Here is a 21,871-nt window from a genome sequence, read left to right as displayed (position 1 = left end):
TGAGGGAGCAGCCCCACTCCCACACTCCTTGGGACACAGCCTGAAAGGCTGAGCTGGGACTGGCTCTTGTAGTTCTGAAATGGATAGTGGGAACCAAGATCATGGAGAGCTCATGGCAGTGCAGGAGCATGCAAGGAGAGGCTCAGCTGGTCTGCCATCTCAGTGCAAGCTGTGGTTCCCTCCCCCCTCCCCCCCCCCCCCCCCCCCGTGTGCCCAGAGGAGATCGGGGTTTCCCCCTCCGGTTACTTTGAGGCAGCAAGTCTGGGACAATTGGGGGCATCCTACTCCCAGTCCTTGGCAGAGACAGGCTGAAGCATCATTAATAAAAACCTCCCAGAGCCCACTTTATTCTTTTTTTTTCCCCGCGCCCCCCTCCCTTTATTCTGATGCTTGTCTGTGATGTGTTACTGGGATGGTGACTACATACTGATGTGGCCCAGAAACCATGGAAGGTTTCATGGTGACTGGAAATGGTGTCCAGAAATGGCTTCATGGTGACCATTGTCAAGTGCCTAGAACCCTAGGTGTCTACCTAGTGGTAGGGAAGATCATCCAGCACTGGCTCTTAGCAACAGCAGCAGTTCAGTCTGACTGTCTTCTGCTCAGAAGGTGACTAAATCTGCCTAGATTGCCCTGCAAGTGCCGGCACCGAACTATGTGGCAAGGGACCCCTGCCACTCCCAGCAGTGGCCCCGCTTATCCCTGGAGTCTGTCCAGAACAGATGTTCAGACATGCCAGCCTCGCCAGGCAGCCTCTGACACCATGGTCAGGATTCACTTTGAGGCTGTTTGACAGAGGCCCTGCCAGCCATGCTTCAACTCTCGCTGGCCTGCTCCTCCAACCTCTGCAGGGCTGTGTGTTTAGGAGGCCAAATGAGCTGCTTGCTCATGGGGCAAGAACACCCACCTTGCTCTGCCACTGGACAAGGCTGGGTTTGTTCCTGGTTCCTTTTTGTCTCCCACTCCCTGCCTCTTCCTGCAGAAACCCTACTCCACCCTGCCTGGGGTCTTCAGCAGGCCTGCTAGGCTTCCCTCTTTGACAAAGTGTCCAACTCTGGCCAAGAAAGCCCCCTGGGCTCTGAGCTGCTCTGGGGGACACATGGAATGCCTAGGGCAGCCATCCTGGCGTGTCTCTTCAGCAGTCCAGAGAGCTGAACCCTAATGCAGAGAAGGGCCCCAAGGGGCAAGCAGGCCCCTCCTGGCTTCAGCCCTCCTGTGGTTGAGTACACATGGGGGTGCACATGGGTGCAACCTACCCATCCCCTCCTGAAATCTGCCACCTCCACTCTGACACTTGGTAGTTAAGGGACTGGGCCCAGGTCAAGATACCTGCTGGCTCCAGTTTGGGTACAGGGGAACGGGATGCCTCATATTGTTGGCTGTAGGGGCAAAGTCCTTTCCACAGCCCCCACAAACAAGGATGGGTGAGGCTGGTAGGAAGGGGGCAGGACAAGGCTACAGCGCTGCTGCCAAGTTTTGGCCTGGTGGATGGATTGGAATGGTGGGGGTGGGAGGGGAGTGTCTTCTCCCTCCTTCCACTGCTCCACTGCCCACCTCCATTTGTGCTAAGGAATGTGCTGGTAGGCAGCCGCAGAGAGAGCAGAGAAGGGCCAAGCCGTGCACACAGGTCTGGACTGGGGGGCACAGGAGGGAGGGAGGTAGTCATAGGCAGAGCCAGCATCCCTCACTACTCAAATCTCCCTGGGTGCTGTGAGTTTCTCTAGATAGGGAACTTGGCCAGGAGCCCTTCGTGGAAGTGGAGCTGTGACTCAGTGCTGGCCTAGCTGTCACATTCTGGAAAGGAAAGGGAGCTGCGGAGGGACATCTTGATCAGACCAGGGCTGCCAGGCCTTGGCAACATTGCTGAGCTTTGGCTGCCTAGCCCCCTCCCTGTGGGGACAGAGGCTCCCAGTAGGCACCTGGGGATCAGGTGACTCACTCCACCTGTCTGCTCCACAGGTCTGCACTCAGCCAGAAAAAGACGCAGATGGGGGCAGTTGCCTGATCCTCCACCCCCTATCCTGTCTTAGGTTAGCGTGAGATGCCCCAGTCCCTCAGTGCACCAGATTCCCCGGTTGAGGGAACCAGCCTGGCAGGGTTGGGAGGGCTCTTCAACTGACAGTAAATAGCAGTTATGGCCTCCCACATAGGTTGTTTCCTGGCTCTCTGAACTCAGCTGCTCTCTGAACTGGCTTTTCTGTCTTTTTTTGCCCCCCCCTCCGGATAAGGTGAAACTTTGGTTTGGGGGCCCTTGGCCTTTTCTCTGCAGTCCTGTTTACAGAGACCTGGCATGGATGGGGCGCTAACACCATGACCCACATGCTTTCCCGATCCCACTGATTCCACTGGAGGTGTTCTGGGAGGATGGTACGTCAGGGTAGTGACACTACCAGCTCAGCTCAGCTCAGCTCCTTCCAGATGACTAATGAGACTGTCAACATCTGGACTCACTTTTGTTTTGGGTGGGGCCACATCTGGCAGCACTCAGGTTACTCCTGGCAGGTTTGGGGGAACTATATGAGATGCCAGAGACTGGACCTGGGTCGGCTGCGCACCAACACACTACCACTGTGCTATCACTTTGGCCCCTGAACTCATTTCTTACTCACCTGATGGAGGCTGTGCACGGAGCCTTGGGGGGGGGGGAATGTGTGGGCACAGCATGCACCTGAGCCTGTGCCAACCTACCATAGGTACTTCCTGTGGCGCCTCTTGGCATTATCAAGGGCCTCGGTTTCCCGAGAGAGCGCTGGCCCCTACTCATTTTCCTACTACCCACCTGCCTCTACCCCTTGGTATCCTGCTGCACCTACCCTTTCAGCTCTGCCTGTGTGTACCACATCTGCTATTTCCAGGACTGTGGCACCCTCAGCCAAGCCTGAGTGCTTGGCCTGGAGGGAATCTGGGCAGGGCTGTCGGGGTGCCAGGGCCTTGGCTCTTGTACCCCCTCTCCACAGGCTGCACCTTCCCGTATGTGGCCTATTCCATGCCAACCTCCTGATTGCATAGCCACCTGCACCTGCAGTTCTTTATGCCAGGTCCTGCGCAGCTTCCTCTGCACCAGCCTCTCCTGCTACTCCCAATACATTTCTCAACCCGGCCGCAGAGGCCATAGGTCATTTCCATACATCACACACACATGTCATGGCTGAAAGGCTGTCCCCTGCTTCTCAGAAATGCCACAGATCCACAGCAGGTTCATCTGTGGGGGCCCTGAGGTGATCATAGGGCTTCCAGCCTGAGATGCCCAGTCCTCATCCCTCACCAGCTTGTGCCTCTGCACTCCAGGTTCCGGGCTGGAAAGCCCAAAAGACTCAGCAAGCTTCTGTTTGGCTACCTTTGCTTACTCCTGTTCGAAAACCTTCCATTCTTCTATAGGGCGAGGGCCAAGACCCCTGCGCTCCTAGCTCCATGCTCCAGTCTGTGGCCATAGTTGAGGGGGCAGAATGGGGAGGCAGTGGTGGGACTGCTGCCAAGGGTCTGAGGGGAGGTGGACTATGGTTGGAGATCAGAAGGGGAGATGATTCATCAGTCATTGTCCAGGCATCCAGAAGCCACTGAGAAAGAAGGTGAGGTGACTAAGCTGGGCGCAGAGGAAGGCAACACCCATGTCTGCTGCAGGCTGCCAGCCACATCAGTCTTGGACACAGCTATGTGCACAGGTGGATGTGCTTTGAGAAGGTGGTTGGCTAGAGACGGGCTGTGAGACCTTAGGAAAACTCATTCAATGCTTTCTGGGATGGTGCAGATACAAATAGACGGACACTTTCTGGGGCTAAAAAGGTGCAAAGAGGGACAAAGACAACCAACCCAAGTTTTCTTAAGCTTTTATTCTGGGCAGTGAGGGAGAGAGCTCACTCCTATGGGCAGGGCCAGTGGGCCTGGGGTAGTAGCAGAGAGGGACCCCACTCCTGTAGGTAGGGCTGGGGAAGTCAGTAGAGGGGGTTGGCTGAGGGGCAGGGACTAAGCGATGCCATACATTCGCCGATAGGCTTCAGCAAAGCCAACAACTTCCGCCAGCTCGTCGCACTGGGGGTTCAGCTCACACACTTCCCTCATGGGCTCCAAGGGATCTAGAGGAGGGGCTGGGGCTCTGGGCCCAAAATGACAGTTTTAGCCTCTAGGCCTAGCAGCCACCCTCTACCCAGACAAGGGTCTTGGCACCCCACCCCCTGCAGCCTCACCCGTAGTCAGGATTCGCTTGGCGCCGGAGTCTCTTCACCACCTCGCTGCCCTCCTCCCTAGACACGAAAGCTGTGGGTGTAGGCAGGGTGAGTTTAGAGCAGAGATGGGGACGGGGCTCAGGGATAAGGGCAGGGTTTTGCAGACAGCCCCTCTGGGGGCCCCTCTTACCCGTGCCTCTGCGGGACTCTGGGCTGCTGGGCTTGGCATCTGCAGGAAGGAGGAAGAAGCCGTTAGCCAAACCTCTGGGTCTGCCAAGAAAGGGAGGAGGCCCAGGGGAGGGTGAGTACATACCTGCCTGGCCAGCGCAGCAGAGCATGGCCAGGGCGAGCAGGGTGAGGAGCGCGAGGGGCTGCATGGCTGCTGGAGCTGCTGCTGCTCCCGGCTCGGCTGCTTTATACTCTCAGGGCTGTGTCCAGGGAGGGGGTGCCAGGCCACAGTGCTGGCGGGTCACAGGGGACTGTGCCAAGGCTATTTAGGGGTCATCCGCCCTAGCTTTGTAGGTCAAACCCAAAGAATGTTGTGGCTGGAACTGTGGTAGTTGAACAGGACCCTGGGGGCTGCAATTATATGGCCTGGCCTCTTCATCGCCCCCAGATCAGACAGTCCCCCCGGGGGACCTACGGGGCCAGTCCCAAGGGTATGGTTAGGCTGTGATCTGTAGTCGCTGTGGGCATCAATGAAGCTATGGTGGCAGTGCCAGGCTATGCCCTCATTCACCCATGGGCAGTGCCTGAAACCCTGTTGTTCCCTCACTGTGAGATGAGGTGGAGGGGGAGTACCAGGGTGGCTCCAGGGTGCCCCATTCCTGGTTTGCAGCCCCAATAAACTTGTACAGGTACCTGGCAGGGTAACCCAAACCACCCCCAAACCTGGAGGAGTCCAAGGCCCCAATATCCTCCCACGTATCCTCAGGCTCAAGCTCACTGGGTGTGGCCCCCACCAGCCCTGCCCCTCTACCCAAGGGTATTTTGGGGGTCACCCCAGGGCAGTGGGGAGAGGGAGTCAGGGAAGCTGCCTGGGATCAAGGGTGCTGGCCAGAAGTGGGGAGGCAGTGGAGGAAGCGTCCTCACAGATTACAGAGCAGGGAGGAAGTTTATTTAGAGATGTGGGAGAGCCAGGCAGGCCTGGGGCTGGCTAGCAAAGAGGCAATCAGAGGAAATTGAAACCAGGTTCCCCCAGTGATGGGGGAGGGTGGTGACGAGGGCCCAATCCCAGTAGCATGGGGCTGAGCCCAGCTCCCTAAGGCGCTGACAGTGGGGTTGACTGAGGGTGCATGGCTTAAGGGTCCAAAGGATGGAGACTGTGGGGACTTCTGTGTCCTTGGGTCAACCCGCCGAGTTCATGAGGCTATGGCCTCACCACTGCCCAGCTCCTTAGGCCGCGTGTCCAGGCCGTGCATGGCCATCGCCTCCACCTTGACGTTTCTGTTCGGAAGGTTCCTCTCACTCAGGCTCCTGCAGCACAGCCAAAAGCTCCTTCTGCTCCCTGTGCAAAGTCTTTGCAGACAGACAAAAAGACTGGCTGAGATCTCCTACCTCCCTTCCCTAATGTAAGCCAGGGCCGTGGGGTCTTGCCTGGGCCTCCCCCAAAGTATCCCAGACTCTGCAGGGGCTACTGCAGAAGCTCCTGAGTGAGGTGACTTCAGCCAGACTACAAATACAGCGAGTGATCGCGGGAGAGCCTGAAGGGATGGATACCCTATGGGGACACCCCACTGCCCAACTGGCAGCCTATGAGCAGGGCCTTACGCCACTAGAGACAAGAACAGTGGAGGTGATGTGGGAGGGCCGGGGTCATTCCTTGGTTCATCTGATCCCCAAAGTGCCCAAGACAGGAGACACAGTACAGTAGGAAGGGTGCTTGTCTTGCACGTGGTGACCCAGGTTCAATCCCTGACATCCTGTATGGTTTCCACCCAAGCACTGCCAAGAGTAATTCCTAAGTGCAGAGCCAGGAATCAGCCAGATGTGGCCCACCCCATAATCAAACAAAAAGAGTGACCAGGGCATATGTTGGTCCTGCCAGGTGTTCAGGGAGGACAGCACAGGCAGTCTTGGAAAGGAGAATCCAGAGACAAGGATTTGGGGAGATGGTGCCCTCCTTTTTGGGAGCCACATGCATCACTTTGCGGCCACACCTGCTCCTGGCACCCAGCCTGACCCCCCCCTTCCACAACCAGGTCCCAAGTACCTTGGGCTGGTCAGGAAAAGGACAATGCAAGAAGCTGGAGCTCGGGGCCAGAGAGGTGGCATGGAGGTAAGGCGTTTACCTTTCATGCAGAAGGTCATCGGTTCGAATCCTGGCGTCCCATATGGTCCCCCGTGCCTGCCAGGAGCAGTTTCTGAGCACAGAGCCAGGAAAAACCCCTGAGCACTGTCGGGTGTGACCCAAAAACCACAAAAAAAAAAAAAAAAAAAAAAAAAAAAGCTGGAGCTCATGCATAGCACGTAGAATGCTCAGGTTTAACCCCACACGAACACCAGAGAGTATCTGAGATAGCTAAGAGTATCCTGAGCTGAAACCACCCTCCACCCCAGCACCACTAGGTGTAACCCTAAAACCATAAAGTAAGCAATAAAAATCCAGAAAGAAAAAGATCAGGGCTGATAGCAAGGTTGCCTTGTGCTCAGCTAACCCAGGTCCGATCCCGGTCATACCAAAATGTTCTCCGAACCCGAAGTGCAGAGCCAGAATTAAGTCCTGAGCAGCACCAGGTGTGGTCCAATAACAAAAAAAAAAATGAAATAAAAGACTAGGTCACCCCAGAACAGTGCTTGTGGCACTGAGGGCCACTCTCTCCTTGAAAGGCCACAGTGGTGCAACCAGCTGATCCCCAGCCTCCCACTCTCACCTGCCAGGCCTGATGCCGGGCCCGGCACTGCAGCTGCAGTTCTTCCACCTGCCTGCGCCCAGCTAGCACCTGCTCCGCCAGCTGCTGGTTCTCAGCCTCCTGCTTCTGCACGAGGCGCCGCAACGCATTCCGTTGCCGCAGGTAGTAGGGCAGCAGGGGGCTGCGCAGATCCCCTTCTGGGACTCCGCTTGGGCGCCTGCGGATATAAGGGGTGAGGCTCCAATCACTACACCTCGGCCTCCAGCTGGGTACCCAGCAGACACTTCCTCATGCCCTGTCCCACCACCATCACCCTCCTGGACCCTCCTCCACAGCTCTGGCTCCTGTGCCCACAACCTGCCACCCACCCTCATTTTGTCCTCAGCTAGACCACTTGCCCAGCACATATGGGCAGGGGAGCAGGAACAGCAGCCTCACAAAGCATGGCTGCCTGGGGTGCCAGCTGACTTGGGAAGATGAAGAAGAAATTCTAGGCCTAGGAGGTTATGAAAAGGAGTCCTGTATACTCAGAGTAAGGAGGCAGGTCACAGCCAATCGGTGGTAAAGGTCACTGAATTCTTCGGTTTATTTGCTTTGGGGATTAATACGGCATCAAATCCAGTCCTGTATGTGAAGCAGGAACCAGCCCACCGAGCCATTTCTCAGCCCTATGGGCCCATTTATTTAGTTTGTATGGCTATACATCCCAGGCAGTGCTCAGGGCCCACTGCTGGTGGGGCTCAGGGGATCATATGTGATGTCTGGAACCAAACCCAGACTGGCTGAATGCAAGACACATGCCTTACCAACTGTACTGTACCCTTCTTTTTTTTTTTTTTTGGTACTGTACCCTTCTTTCTCCTATAGACCCTTTAAAAATATTTTTCAGGACCAGAACAATATTGCAGAGTGTTGGGTACTCCATATGGTCCCCTGAACAATGTCAGGAGTAATTCCTGAGTACAGAGCCAGGAGTAATCCCAAAGCAACATTGGGTGTGATACCCCTCCCCCAAGTAAAAACAATATAAAAACAATCGGTTTTTTCGGCCAGAAAAATGGCTCAATGGGCAGAGCAGGCTTGCATGTAAGATACCTAGGTTCGATCTCTGGCACCACATGTTTAACCAAGCGAATCTAGCAGTGTACTGACAGTGGTCCCATAGCATTGCCATGTATGGCTCCAAAACCAAAGGGGGATAAAAATCTATGGAAAAAAAAATATTTTACCAGGATGGAACATGTAGTCTAATGTAAAGTACAGGCCTTGTATGCATGAGACCTGAGTTCACTGCTGGCACCACAAAAACAGTGTTATTCCTCAGGAGTGCTGGGGACATGGCTTGATGGCGAAAGATGCAGCCAGATCTCTGGAGCTACCAGCATGGAGACCTTTCACTGCTGCCAGTGCCATTGTCTGGGGCACCAATGACCTGCTGCCCACATGTAAGGGGGAGGCTCTTGGGGGCACCATGTAAAACTACAGGCAGGCAGGGGTTCCTTTCTTTGCACATGATAGAGCCTGGTTCAGTCAAGGTACAGAAAAGAAGTGGGGCCTAGGGCTAGGAAGTGTGCCCCACATGAGCACCCCAAGTGTTCAAGCACCATTATGCCAGCAGCAGCAGAAACAGGGAAAGAGGGACAATTATTATATTTTTCTTTTTTGGGGGTGATTCCCAGGCAATGCTCAGGGGGCCCAGGGGACCATGGCATACCCTGGGTTGAACCCAGGGTCTCCTACAAAACCTCAAAATTCCTTTATATCAGGTATCAAGGTCAAATGCATAAAATCATGCATATGAGAAAGCACAGAAAAGGGCTGGGCCCCCCTCAGAGGGAATGGTAGGAGACAGCAGCACAGAACAGTCCCCCTACCCCCAAGCTTGTCTTGTCCCACTCGGCACATGGCTGTATCTTGTCCATTGTGTGGTCTCAAGCATTTAAAGCAGGGTCAGGGGCTGAAGGAACCAGTGCACAAATTTCAGGCACTGGGCAGCCTCATAAGAAAACTGGGGGACTGTTTATAGACAGAAAGTTCCAGACCCTGATGCTCTGCTCCCCCAGACCTAGGTCCAAATGGGAGCTCTGATCAACACCTTCCTGCACTCTTATGCAAGCCCCTAACTTGACCCTGCACAGATGATTCTGCTAACTCCCCCACAAAGGCCCGTTTTCCACTCAGGTCCTGCTTGGGGTCCTTCTCAGCGGCCCCTCTCACCAGGCTGGCTCCTTGCGGTCTTTGCCTTCCTCCACAAGCACATCCAGGGCATTCAAGACAGCTTCCAGGTTCCCCTCAGTCTTGATTTCTGCAATTTCCTTCTGAAGAAAAGGAACAAAAGAGCCATGAAGGGCCCATGGGAATTTGCTGAAAACTGATGAAACCACACAAATAAGTGGTTGACTGATTCCTGTCCTGTGTCTGTTATTGTTGCTATTTTGGAGGGGCTACACCCAGTAATTGCTAGGGTAGTTGGGGAGGTGGGATGGGCAATTGGCAGTGCCAGGGATCTAACTCAGGCCTCCTGCAAGCAGAGCCTGAGTTCAGCCCATGTTGTCAACTTCCCAGGCCCTATCTGTGTCCCTGGAATACAAACATTTCAACTTCTCGTCAGTGATTCTTAGCACCACTAAAGCGGGAAATCGACATGAGGCCTCAGCAGAGGTAGCTGGCCTCTCCTCCTGCGGTGGGCCTCCCCCAACCCTGCCCTCTATAACCACAAGATGAAAACAACAATGCCCAGGAGCCCTCCTGGGTTGTGGTCTAGCAAAGTCTTATTTCTTGTCCAGAAAAGCCATGTGCTGTGAGACATGGCCCTGCTGTGCCTCTTAGGGGTAGGGTCCCAGACTGCCCTTGTGCTGGACTTCAGCTTCCACAGGAGACAGAGATACAATGTGGGGGGAAGACCAGGTCATGACATGATCACTTAGAAACCGGACAGCTGTGCTCGCTTCGGCAGCACATATACTAAAATTGGAACGATACAGAGAAGATTAGCATGGCCCCTGCGCAAGGATGACACGCAAATTCGTGAAGCGTTCCATATTTAAAAAAAAAAAAAAAAAAGAAACCGGACAGCTGGGCCCGGAGAGATAGCACAGTGGCGTTTGCCTTGCAAGCAGCCGATCCAGGACCAAAGGTGGTTGGTTCGAATCCCGGTGTCCCATATGGTCCCCCGTGCCTGCCAGGAGCTATTTCTGAGCGGAGAGCCAGGAGTAACCCCTGAGCAATGCCGGGTGTGGCCTAAAAAAAAAAAAAAAGAAACCGGACAGCAGAGACACGTGAGGAGCCACACCTTTCGGAATGAGGGGATGAAGTCACTGCCGCAGGGCTTCTTGTACTCACCAGAATCAATGTCTGCAATTGGGTCACAAACTTGTCATAGATTCGCTGCGACATTTCTGACTGTAGCTGTGAGAAGCGCTTGTAGCACTCAGAGAACCGCTGGTAGCTACAGAAAGAGAAAGCAGGCAGGTCTGGGCTCAGGCACGGATCAAAGCTTTGATGCTTCTGGACTCAAGTCCCAGGGAGCAGAGCCAAAGCCTCCCCTTGGCAGAGCGAGTGGCCCTCCAATCTTTGTCAGACGCCAGTGGGTCCACTAGCCACCAAGTGAGTGGCCTCAACTCAGATGGCTGTGAGCACACCGGTTTCTTCGCTTCTTTCTTTCTTGGTTTTGCACCACACCTGGCAGCGCTCAGGGATTACTCTTGGCGGACTTTGGGAACCATATAGGATGCTGGGGAGTAAGCAAGGGTGAGCACCTTACACACTGTACCACTGTTCTGGACCCCACACTCTCGGGGGTGACTGCTGCTGTAGGGGGATCACAAGCTGCCTGTCATCCTGTCCCCTACAGGGCCCTGGGGAGGCTTTCCTCCCTCCAAAAATGAACCCAGATCATGGTTGAGCTCCATAGGAAGCATTTGTTTTACCTAGGTGAAGTCTGGGCTTAATTCCCAGTAGTAGGTCCCCTGACCTTGCTGGCTGTGCTCCCCTCAAAAACATTTTTTTTCTTTTTTGTGGCAAGTCACACCCATCGACACTCAGGGTTTACACCTGGCTATACATTCAGGGATCTTCCCTGGTGATACTGGGAGACTATATGGTATTCAGATGATCAAATTTGGGTTAGCCATATTTGCCATGCAAGGCATACATCCTGCCCACTATACTATTGCTCTGCCCCTCCCCCTGAAAAAAAGCCTTATAAAATACTAAAATGAATTTGAAGAGCTGCAAGGGGATCTGAGGAATGGTGCAGTGGCAAGTAGTGTCTGCCCTGCAGGCTGAGGCAAGAATGTACTTCCCCGAGCCACACGTAGGAGTCAGGTCCTGCAGCTGAAGTGGACAATTGTTGATGATACCGAGTACATGAAACCTCTGGGAAGAAGGGAAGGCAAGGGAAAGGAAGGGGAGGGGAGGGGAGGGGAGAGCTGCCCAGCAAAAAAGCAAGGACAAGGAGATGGCTCCATGAAGGCAGGCCTTTAGGCCTACAGAACAGAGGGCAAGGAAGGTGTCAACTCCCCAGGCTGTGAGGCTCTGACCTGGACAGCTGGGTTTCTCCCAGTCAAGACCTTTAAGAATCAGAGGTGATAGGACCAGACAGATAGCAGGGACTGTAGAGATAGCACAATGATAGTGTTTGTGCATGCGGCTGAACCAGGACTGATAGGAGTTTGATTCCCAGCATCCCATATGGTCTCCCGAGCCTACCAGGAGTGACTTGTGAATGCAGAGCCAGGAGTAACCCCTGAGTGCAGCCGGGTGTGACCCCCCCCCCAAAAAAAAAAAAAAAAAAGAATCAGGGGTGAGGAATCCTGTCAAAAGAGATCCTTTCTTGGGGCCAGAGAGATTATACAGCAGAAAGGACATTTGCTTTACATGTGGCCAACCTGGGTTTGATCCCCAGAATTTCAGATGGTTCCCCAAACCCACCAGGAGTGATTCTGGAGTGCAGAGTCAGGAGTAACCCCTCAGCACTTCCAGGTGTGCCCTCCAAAGAAGGGGAAATAAAAGAAGAGGCCCCCCTTCTCAAACCCCTGAGGGCATTTTGCCCTTTTCCTCCTCTTTCAATCCCAGTAAATAAAAGGTTCTTTTGAATTTGGGGAAAAATAAATAAATGAAACCAGGTGTGGACAGTGACAGAGAGGCCTCCCTTGTGGGTGGGAGACAAGAGTTGTCCAGGGCATCCCCAGGCAGAGCAGCTTAACTCTGGACCATTTACCATATTTTCCAAAGTATAAGATGACTTTTTTTAAAATATGAAACCCTTCAGATGACTTTTTTTTTTTTTTTTTTTTTTGGTTTTACCGGCCACACCCGTTTGATGCTCAGGGGTTACTCCTGGCTAAGTGCTCAGAAATTGCCCCTGGCTTGGAGGGACCATATGGGACGCCGGGGGATCGAACCGCGGTCTGATCCTTGGCTAACGCTTGCAAGGCAGACACCTTACCTCTAGCGCCACCTCGCCGGCCCCGACTTTTTTTTTTTTTTGGTTTTTCGGGCCACACTCATTTGATGCTCAGGGGTTACTCCTGGCTAAGCGTTCAGAAATTGCCCCTGGCTTGGGGGGGCCATATGGGACGCAGGGGGATCAAACTTCGAACCCTGGTCTTTCCTTGGCTAGTGCTTGTAAAACAGACACCTTACCTCTAGCACCACCTCGCCGGCCCCAGATGACTTTTTAACCCATGAAAAACTTAAGAGTCGGGGGTTGGGGTCGGCGAGGTGGTGCTAGAGGTAAGGTGTCTGCCTTGCAGGCGCTAGCCAAGGAAGGACCTCGGTTTGATCCCCTGGCGTCCCATATGGTCCCCCCAAGCCAGGGGCAATTTCTGAGCACTTAGCCAGGAATAACCCGAGCATCAAATGAGTAGCCCGAAAAAACAAAAAAAAAAAGTCGGGGGTCTAGGCCAGAGAGGTAAGGTGTTTGCCTTTCATGCAGAAGGTTGGTGGTTCGAATCCCAGCATTCCATATGGTCCCCTGAGCCTGCCAGGAGTGATTTCTGAGCATAGAGCCAAGAGTAACCCCTGAGCACTGCTAGGTGTGATCAAAAAAAAAAAAAAAAGTCGGGGGTCGGGCCTGGAGAGAGAGCACAGTGGCGTTTGCCTTGCAAGCAGCGATTCAGGACCAAAGGTGGTTGGTTCGAATCCCGGTGTCCCATATGGTCCCCCGTGTCTGCCAGGAGCTGTTTCTGAGCAGACAGCCAGGAGTGACCCCTGAGCACTGCCAGGTGTGGCCCAAAAACCAAAAAAAAAAAAAAAAAAAAAAAAGTTGGGGGTCGACTGGTCTGATGGTAGTGGTTTATCAGAACTTATTAACGTTAGTATCACAAAAGTTGGTATATAACCCCCCTCTGCTCAATTTGACTGGCTTAAAAAAAATAAAAAGTCGTCTTATACACCGATTATACGGCATGCTATAACTAACTCCAGCTTCAGGGTGATCAGCCCCCCTACCTCTTACCACCAGCATCCCTCTGTTCAGCTTTTATGGGACACAGAGGAGATGCTCTGTCTTCCTCTAGCTCTCCTATTAATCACTGCACCCCAGCCAGCTGCTCTTGGAGGAGCCTTCTCCCTGCTCTCAATGTAGATCACAGTTTTATGTTTACATGTTTGATGACAAATAGCCTTATGTTTATAAGCGAGTTTTCCAGCTAAGTAAATGCATGACATAAGCATTTGAATTAAAATTTCCATATTGAAATCAAATCTTACTTTGTTTGTTTGTTTTGGTTTTCGGGTCACACCCGGCAGTGCTCAGGGGTTCCTCCTGGCTCTACAATCAGAAATCGCTCCTGGCAGGCTCAGGGTACTATATGAGATGCCGGGATTCAAACCACCATCCTTCTGCATGCAAGGCCCTATTTCCATGCTATCTCTCCGGCCCCCATTAATTTCCATTTCCATGCGTTAAAAGAGGTAGTCTTTTTTAGACTTCTTGAAAATTAGAGCCAAATATATGGATCAGTAAACCATTTAGGAAACAAAAAATAAAGCCAAATTTGAGATAAAAAGTTAGAGAGAGAGAGAGAGAGAGAGAATCTTATATGATGAATATAGCCCAAAACCTATATTTTTTTCAGCAAAAGTAGGTGATCATCTTATACACCCAGTCGTCTTATATGCTGGAAAACATATGCCTTTCCCCTTTTTATTTTAAAATCTGTTTATTCATTTATTTTACATGTTTTAGGCACCATGTAGCTTACATTTGCAATACTCCTAATGACAGGGTTTCATGCATAACGCAATCCCCTTCCACATCCTTCCCCAGTGTTCATTTCCCTTTGTCTCCTTGTCCAGCTTTCTGCCTCCTTTCCTTGTTCCCCACCTGTCCTGGCTGCTCCATCTTTTAGCTGGAGATGTGCATGGGGCGGGATGGGAGGGGATGAAACAAGTACACACACACACACACACACACACACACACACACACACGCATGCACGCACTCATGCACGCACGCACGCACGCTCCTTTCTACGTGTGCAGGGGATAGGCAGAGATTATGGTGAAATCAGGTACCTGTAAACTGATGGCCAGACCCTTCCCGTCCCTCCAGGTATTGAGGCCTTCATCCTCAGCTCCTCAGCATTCCTTTTTTTTTTTTTTTTTTTTTTTTTTTTTTTGGTTTTTGGGCCACACCCAGTAATGCTCAGGGGTTACTCCTGGCTATGTGCTCAGAAGTTGCTCCTGGCTTGGGGGACCATATGGGACACCGGGGGATCGAACCGCGGTCCGTCCAAGGTTAGCGCAGGCAAGGCAGGCACCTTACCTTTAGCGCCACCGCCCGGCCCCGCTCCTCAGCATTCCTAAACCCTAACTCAATTCCTTCTGCAATCCATGGTGTTTTGTTATGTGCCATGTCCAGCAATGCTCAGGGATCACTCCCTGAAGAGCTCAGGGATCACTGTGTAATGTGTATGAGTGAACCTGGAGTTGTCCACATGCAATAGGATGTTCACCCCATCCTATCTCTCTGGCCCCTAATCCATTTGTTTATTTTTGATACAAGGGGTCAAACCCAAGATCTCACACAAGCAGAGCAAGTGCTCTATTGTTGAGCTGCTTCTCAGACCCCAAACTATGGGACAGCTTATAAGAAACAACTGAGTGATAAGTGTTCAAGAAAGCAGTGAGCTGGGGGGCCGGGCAGTGGCGCTAAAGGTAAGGTGCCTGCCTTGCCTGCGCTAGCCTAGGACGGACCGCGGTTCGATCCCCCGGTGTCCCATATGGTCCCCCAAGCCAGGAGCAACTTCTGAGCACATAGCCAGGAGTAACCCCTGAGCATTACTGGGTGTGGCCCAAAAACCAAAAAAAAAAAAAAAAGAAAGCAGTGAGCTGGTCAGTCACCAGGGACAATACTGAAAGCTGAATCACATAACCAGAGAACATATTACCCAAAAACAAAGGCTCTGATTCTGCCACCCCTAATCTCTCCTGATCACTGTATATGTGTTTCACTCTTTTCTTCCACGTGGCTCAGTGTGCAGAAGCAGCTCTAGATTGAGTGTACTCAGGACTATCACTTTGAAAGCTGGTGGCACTGTGGACCAGGGCTTTATTTGGGGGAAGTTGGTTCTAAGTTCCCACCAATCTGCACTGGGTGATGGAAGTGCCCAAAGAAGTAGAGGATAGAAACTGAGATGTTGAGGCTGGAGAGAGAGCATGGAGGTAAGGCGTTTGCCTTTCATGCAGAAGGTCATTGGTTCGAGAACCAGTATCCCATATGGTCCCTCGAGCCTGCCAGGAGTGATTTCTGAGCATAGAGCCAGGAGTAACCCCTGAGCATTGCCGGGTGTGACCCCCCCCAAAAAAAAAAAAAAAAAGAAAGAAAGAAACAGATGTTTTCTGCACCCTCAGAACCACCACAGACATCCGCTATGGTCTGGCTCCAGGCAGCTGGGCCAGAGGCTGGCATCAAAATGGGTCATTATGGTCTGACATGGGTTTGGTCCAGGAAGATCATGGGACTCTGCCCTGCATGAGGATATCTGAGGGGTCAGGCACATTTCTCCTCAATTCCGGGCAGCTGACAGAGGATGGGACAAGATGGGAAAGTGTAGACCCTAATCTCTGCAAGAGTCCCCTTTAGGGTCTGAGAATTCAAAGAACATGAAAAATACAGAGGTGTGCCCATTCACAGGATTCTAGAGGTGGAATGCAGGTGGCAGGAATAAAGGGCTACATTAACAGTCCTTACTCCAGTGCACCCCACATGCTGACAGGCCTGTTAAAAGGCTACTGCAGGAGCCAGAGAGATAGCAAAGTGGTAGAATGTTTGCCTTGCACGGGGACAACTGGGACAGACCCTGATTCGAATACTGGCATCCCATATGGTCCCCAAGCCTACCAAGGGTGATCTGAGCACTGCAGGGTGTGGCCCAAAAACCAGAAAGAAAAAAAAAAAAAAAGCTACTGCAGTGGAGCCAGCAGCTTATCCAGACCCCTGTTGTAGGAGCCAGAGCAATAGTATAGCTGGCAGGACACTTGCCTTGTATCTGCCCAAACAGGTAAGAACCCAGCACCAAATATGGCCCAACGTGATTCCTGGGTGCAGAAACCAGGAGTGATGCCTGATCACAGAACAAGAAGTAGGCCTTGAGCATAATCAGGTGTAGCCCCAAAACAACAAAACCACCCCCACCCTAAAAAGGCTGTTCCAGGTCAAAGATACGGCTCAAAGGGTTGGGTACTAAAGCTCTGCATGCTGAAAGCCAGATTTAATCCCAGCATGGTGTGTACCCCACTGCTGGAAGCAAACTCTGTGCATAGAGCCAGGAGTAAATACTAATTACTGCCAGGTGTGGCCCAAAAAAACACACACACATATATAACATAATTAAAAAATTATATATAGACGGGGGGGGGGGGGGAATTATATAGAGAGAGGGCCGGAGTGATAACACAGCGGTAAGGCATTTGCCTTGCACTCGGCCAACACGGGAGGTACCCCAGTTTGAATCCCAGTATCCCATATGGTCCCCCGAGTCTGCCAGGAGCGACTTCTGAGCACCACCAGGCGTGGCTCCAAAACAAACCAAACAAACATATATAAGTTGCAATTGCTGGAGCCACATCCCCAGCCCTCCACTGCTTTCTAATTTATTGAAAAAACATCTCATTTACTTCATTGAAAAACTCACTACAGTGAATGGAGTGATAGGACAGGGATTAAGGCATTTACTCTGCACACAGCCAACTCTGGTTTTTTTGTTTGTTTGTTTTGTTTTTGCTTTTGGATCACACCTGGCAGTGCTCAGGGATTATTCCTGGTTCTATACTCAGAAATCGCTCTTGGGGGCGGGTGGTGGCGCTGGAGGTAAGGTGCCTGCCTTGCCTGCGCTAGCCTAGGACGGACCGCGGTTCGATCCCCCGGCATCCCATATGGTCCCCCAAGAAGCCAGGAGCAACTTCTGAGCGCATAGCCAGGAGTAACCCCTGAGCGTCACAGGGTGTGGACAAAAACCAAAAAAAAAAAAAAAAAAAGAAATCGCTCTTGGCAGGCTCAGGGGACCATATGGGATGCCGGGATTTGAACCACTATCCTTCTGCATGCAAGGCAAATGCCCTACCTCCATGCTATCTCTCGGCCCCCAGGAGCGATTTCTGAGTGCAAGCCAGGAGTAACCCCTGGGCATCACTGGGTGTGGCCCAAAAGAAAACCCAAAAAAAACAACAACAAAAAAATACCCCTAAGGGGGCTGGAGAGATTGCATGGAGGTAGAACATGCAGAAGGTAAACAGTTCCAATGCGGCTTCCCATTTGGTCCTCATGCGTCGGGAGCAATTTCTGAGCATGGAGCCAGGAGTTTCCCCTGAGCACTGCCGGGTGTGACCCAAAACCACAAAAAAAAACAAACAAACAAACAAAAAAAAAACCCTAAGGTTGGAGATTCAGTTCAAGTGGTAGAACTCATGCCATACATCTATCAGGCTCTAGTTCAGTTCAATCCCCAGATTTGCCTGACCTCCTGAAATCAATCAGGGAGTGACACCCCCAAAACAAACCAATCATGTTTTTAATTTTTGAGACATACCTGGCAGTGTTCAAGGCTAACTCCTGGTTGTGCACTCAGGAAATCAGTCCTGGTGGACTCAGGGAGATCGATCATATGAAATGCCTGGGATCAAACCCAGGTTGGCTGCATGCAAATCCCCCCCCCATTATTTTAATTACTTTAAAAATAAATTTCTGGATGCTTGTCAGCGATAGTTCCTCTGGGAAGATAAATGTGCAAGACACCAAAATGCTACGGGAGGGCTAGTCAGCCCTCAAAGTAACCTCAGTACTAGCAGTGAACAACAACCTCACACGGTCCACAAGGGGGCGTGCAGCACCTGGCCAGGGCCCGCAGAAAGGATTCACTCACTACAAGACAAAGAAGCTGGGAACAGACAGGGACAGAGACAAGAATTCGTGCTATTCACACCTCAGCAACCTCAGAGACAGCCACCCTGCTTCATTAAGAAGAAATGTTTCTAGGCTGGAGACATAATTTGGGGGGTGGCACTGGTCTTGCGCGTAGGCAAGCCAGGTTTGATCCCTAGCACTAAATAGGGTGCTCTGAGCCTCACCAGAAGTGATCCCTGAGCCAGACACAGGAATAAGCTCTCTAAGCACTGCTCGGTGTACTCCCTCTGCAACGCCCCCCAAAGGAGGCTCTTTTTTTTTTGGGGTGGGGGAGGGGTTTGGGTCACACCCAGCAGCACTAAAGGTTCCTCCTGGCTCTACGCTCAGAAATCGCTCCTGGCAGGCTCAGGGGACCATACGGGTTGCCAGGATTCGAATCACCGTCCTTCTGCATGCAAGGCAAACACCTTACCTCCATGCTATCTCTCCAGCCTGGCTCCTTGCAATTCTTCAAGTTTCAACTCAGTGTCATTTTCTCGGAAGGGGCTATCCCTATCCTAGCACGTTGCTTTTACACATGTTGCTATTACATTACCTGTTGATTCTTTCCAAATTCTCATTATTGAGTTTATCACTTATCTCTACCCACGGAATGGAAGCTCCAGGTCAGAATCTTGTCTGTTTTATAGCATTCCTGTATCTAAAAGTACCAGGCACAGAATTAGTACTCAAAGACCTATTGAGGACCAGAGAAATGGCAAAAAAGGATGAATGAATACAAGAAGTTCAGGTTCGATCCCCACCATCACATAGTTCCTCTGCAGCAGTCTGGGCACAACCAATCAGGAGTTACCCTCTCTGTCAGTATGGCTAACCTTTTTGAGCCCAGTGCCCAAACTGCCGCACAAAACCTAAGAATTTCCTCAAAAGTGCCAGCACATCAATTAAACCTTAATAACAAGATTTTAGTATCTAAAAACTCTTTATAAATTTTATAAATTTATTAATTGCGGACCTTCCCGCATGCCAGCTGCAAGGCCTTCACATGCCACAGCTGGCATGCATGCCATAGGTTCGCCATCGCAGCTCTATGTGGTTCAAAAGCCAAGGGAGAAAAACACACACACACACACATACACACACACACCCCCAAATAACTGTTGAGTGAATTCGTGAGCAAGGTGGTTCATAAGGTCCGTGAAGGAATGGGACACCAGGCACAAGGAACTAACTGGTGGGAAAGAGAGAGCTCAATGGACTGGAGCACAGGTATTCACGAGGCCCAGAGCTGGAGTAGCCCTCTGTGGCCCAAACCCAAATAAATTAAAACTTGGAGGGAAAGAGACTGGGAGTCTTGGTGAGTTCAAGAAAAACAGGTAGTGGGCCATAGGGGCAAGTAGAAATGCTGTGATCAGGAGACGTTGCTGGTGTTTTCCAAAGCCTTTCCACACCACCGTGCGGTGAGTGCTATGTGGGGTGGGGAGGAAACCTTCCTAGGATCTCAGTGCCAGACATAGTCAAGGAAGAAAGTGTGAGGCTGGAGCAGTAGCACAAGTGGTAGGTCATTTGCCTTGCTCGAACCTAGGACCTAGGACGAACCTCAGTTCCATCCCTGGCGTTCCATATGGCACCCAAGCCAGGAGTGATTTCTGAGCACATAGCCACAGCCAGGAGTAACCCCTGAGCGTCACTGGGTGTGGCCCCAAAACAAAAACAAAAAAAGAAAGCGTTGTTATTATTGTCGTCCTGCACTTTCCCCTCGGGGTGAAGTAGCGGGTCACCCCATGCTCTCCTGGAGTAGACCCTGCTTCTAGGAGCCCATGTGTATTCATGCACTCCCCAAAAGTGAATCCTCAGAGCCATCCGAGCTGGGGTATTGTGTTGCTGTGAGTCATGAAAATGGGTAGATTGGGATCACCATCTAATTCTTCTTCTCCTTTATTTTTTTTTAACTTTTTGGGCCACACCCAGTGACACTCAGGGGTTACTCCTGGCTATGTGCTCAGAAATCGCTCCTGGCTTGGGGGGACCATATAGGACACGGGGCGGGGGGGGGGGGCGGGGATAGAATTGCTGTCCATCCTGGGTTAGGTACATACCAGGCCTACCGCCTGTGCCACAGCTCCAGCTCCTGTATTTTTCTTTTTGGTTTGTTTTCTATCTCCATTTTTTTTTGGGGGGGGGCCCACACCCGGCAGTGCTCAGAGGTTATTCCTGCCACTGAGCTTAGATGTTACTCCTAGCAGTCTTGGGGGACCATATGGGATGCCAAGAATAGAACCTGAGGGGCTGGAGCTATATAGCACAATGGTAAGGCGTTTGCCTTGCATGTGGCTGACCCACAGGGACCCAGATTCAATTCCCAGCATCCCATGATGCCCCCCCCAAGGAGCGATTTTTTTTTTAATCTTTTTGGGCCACACCTGGTGACTCTCAGGCAGGGGTCCTCAAAGTTTTTAAACAAGGGGCCAGTTCAAGTCCTTCAGACTGTTGGAGGGCCAGATTATAGTAAAAACAAAAATTATGAACAAATTTCTATGCACACTGCATATATCTTATTTAGAAGTGAAGAAACAAAATGAGAATAAATACAATATGTGGCCCGCGGGCCGTAGTTTGAAGACCCCTGGCTAATGCACTCAGAAATCGCTCCTGGTTTGTGTGGACCATATGGGACACCAGGGATCGAACCCAGGTCCCCCTGCGCAACCACTCTGGCCCCTCCCTCTAGGAATTCTTTTAACTTGAATGTTCGAGGTCACGTGCCAAACCCGAGGAGAACTAGACAGTCCGCAGGGTCACGTGACCAAGCCAATTCCCGCCCCCCCACCTTCCCTTCAGATCTCGCGAGACTCAGATTTTTGGCGGGAAAAACCTGCCTGGCCCACCTTCACCAACTGTGAAATTTCATCCATCACACCGTCTCCCTCCACCTTTACCTCCCGGCGGCGACGAGCTTCTTAAGGAAAGTGTCCACCATGGTATCCAGGAGCTTCACCCTCGAGAGAGCTGGGCCGGCGGCTCCAGGTTCCAGGGATGAATCCTGGGGACTTTTTACCTCACAGCAGCCATCCGCACCAACGCTGCTCGCTTCAGCCATGTTGAAGTTGAACCGCCAAATCCCGCCGGCCGGATCGCCCCGCCCCGCCCCTGGAAGTACCGGATAGGCCCGTTCCCGGGAGCCGGCGGCCTCTGATTGGTCGCAATGGAGTGTCAATCACTGGGGCGGGGCAACTGCCGGAAGCCGGAAGTCAGGAGACTCCGCGAGCGGTTTTCTTGGTAACGGGACGGGAGGGTCCGGAGAGATAGAATAGGCTAGGCAGGGAGTTTGCCTTGCATGCAGGACGGTGGTTCGAATCCCGACATCCCATGTGGTCCCCCGAGCCTGCCAGGAGCGATTTCTGAGCATAGAGCCAGGAGGAACCCCTGAGCACTGCCAGGTCTGACCCAAAACAAAACAAATACATAAAGCAAAGCTCAGGGACTCAATAAAAACTTTTAATTCA

The 21,871-nt window shown here is 52.0% G+C and overlaps 1 non-coding gene across 1 annotated transcript; it reads left to right on the top strand.

The window, feature by feature from the left end:
* The first annotated feature begins 9,955 nt into the window (after nucleotides 1–9,955).
* On the top strand, nucleotides 9,956–10,062 carry LOC126021427 (U6 spliceosomal RNA). The gene has a single exon (XR_007499943.1). It is a non-coding gene; the product is annotated as a U6 spliceosomal RNA (small nuclear RNA).
* Nucleotides 10,063–21,871: the final 11,809 nt, after the last annotated feature.

Source organism: Suncus etruscus, chromosome 10 (genome assembly GCF_024139225.1).
Source record: "Suncus etruscus isolate mSunEtr1 chromosome 10, mSunEtr1.pri.cur, whole genome shotgun sequence".
NCBI classification, from domain to species: Eukaryota; Metazoa; Chordata; class Mammalia; order Eulipotyphla; family Soricidae; genus Suncus; species Suncus etruscus.
Note: the sequence above shows the minus strand (reverse complement) of the source record. Positions and strands in the feature narration are given on the sequence as shown.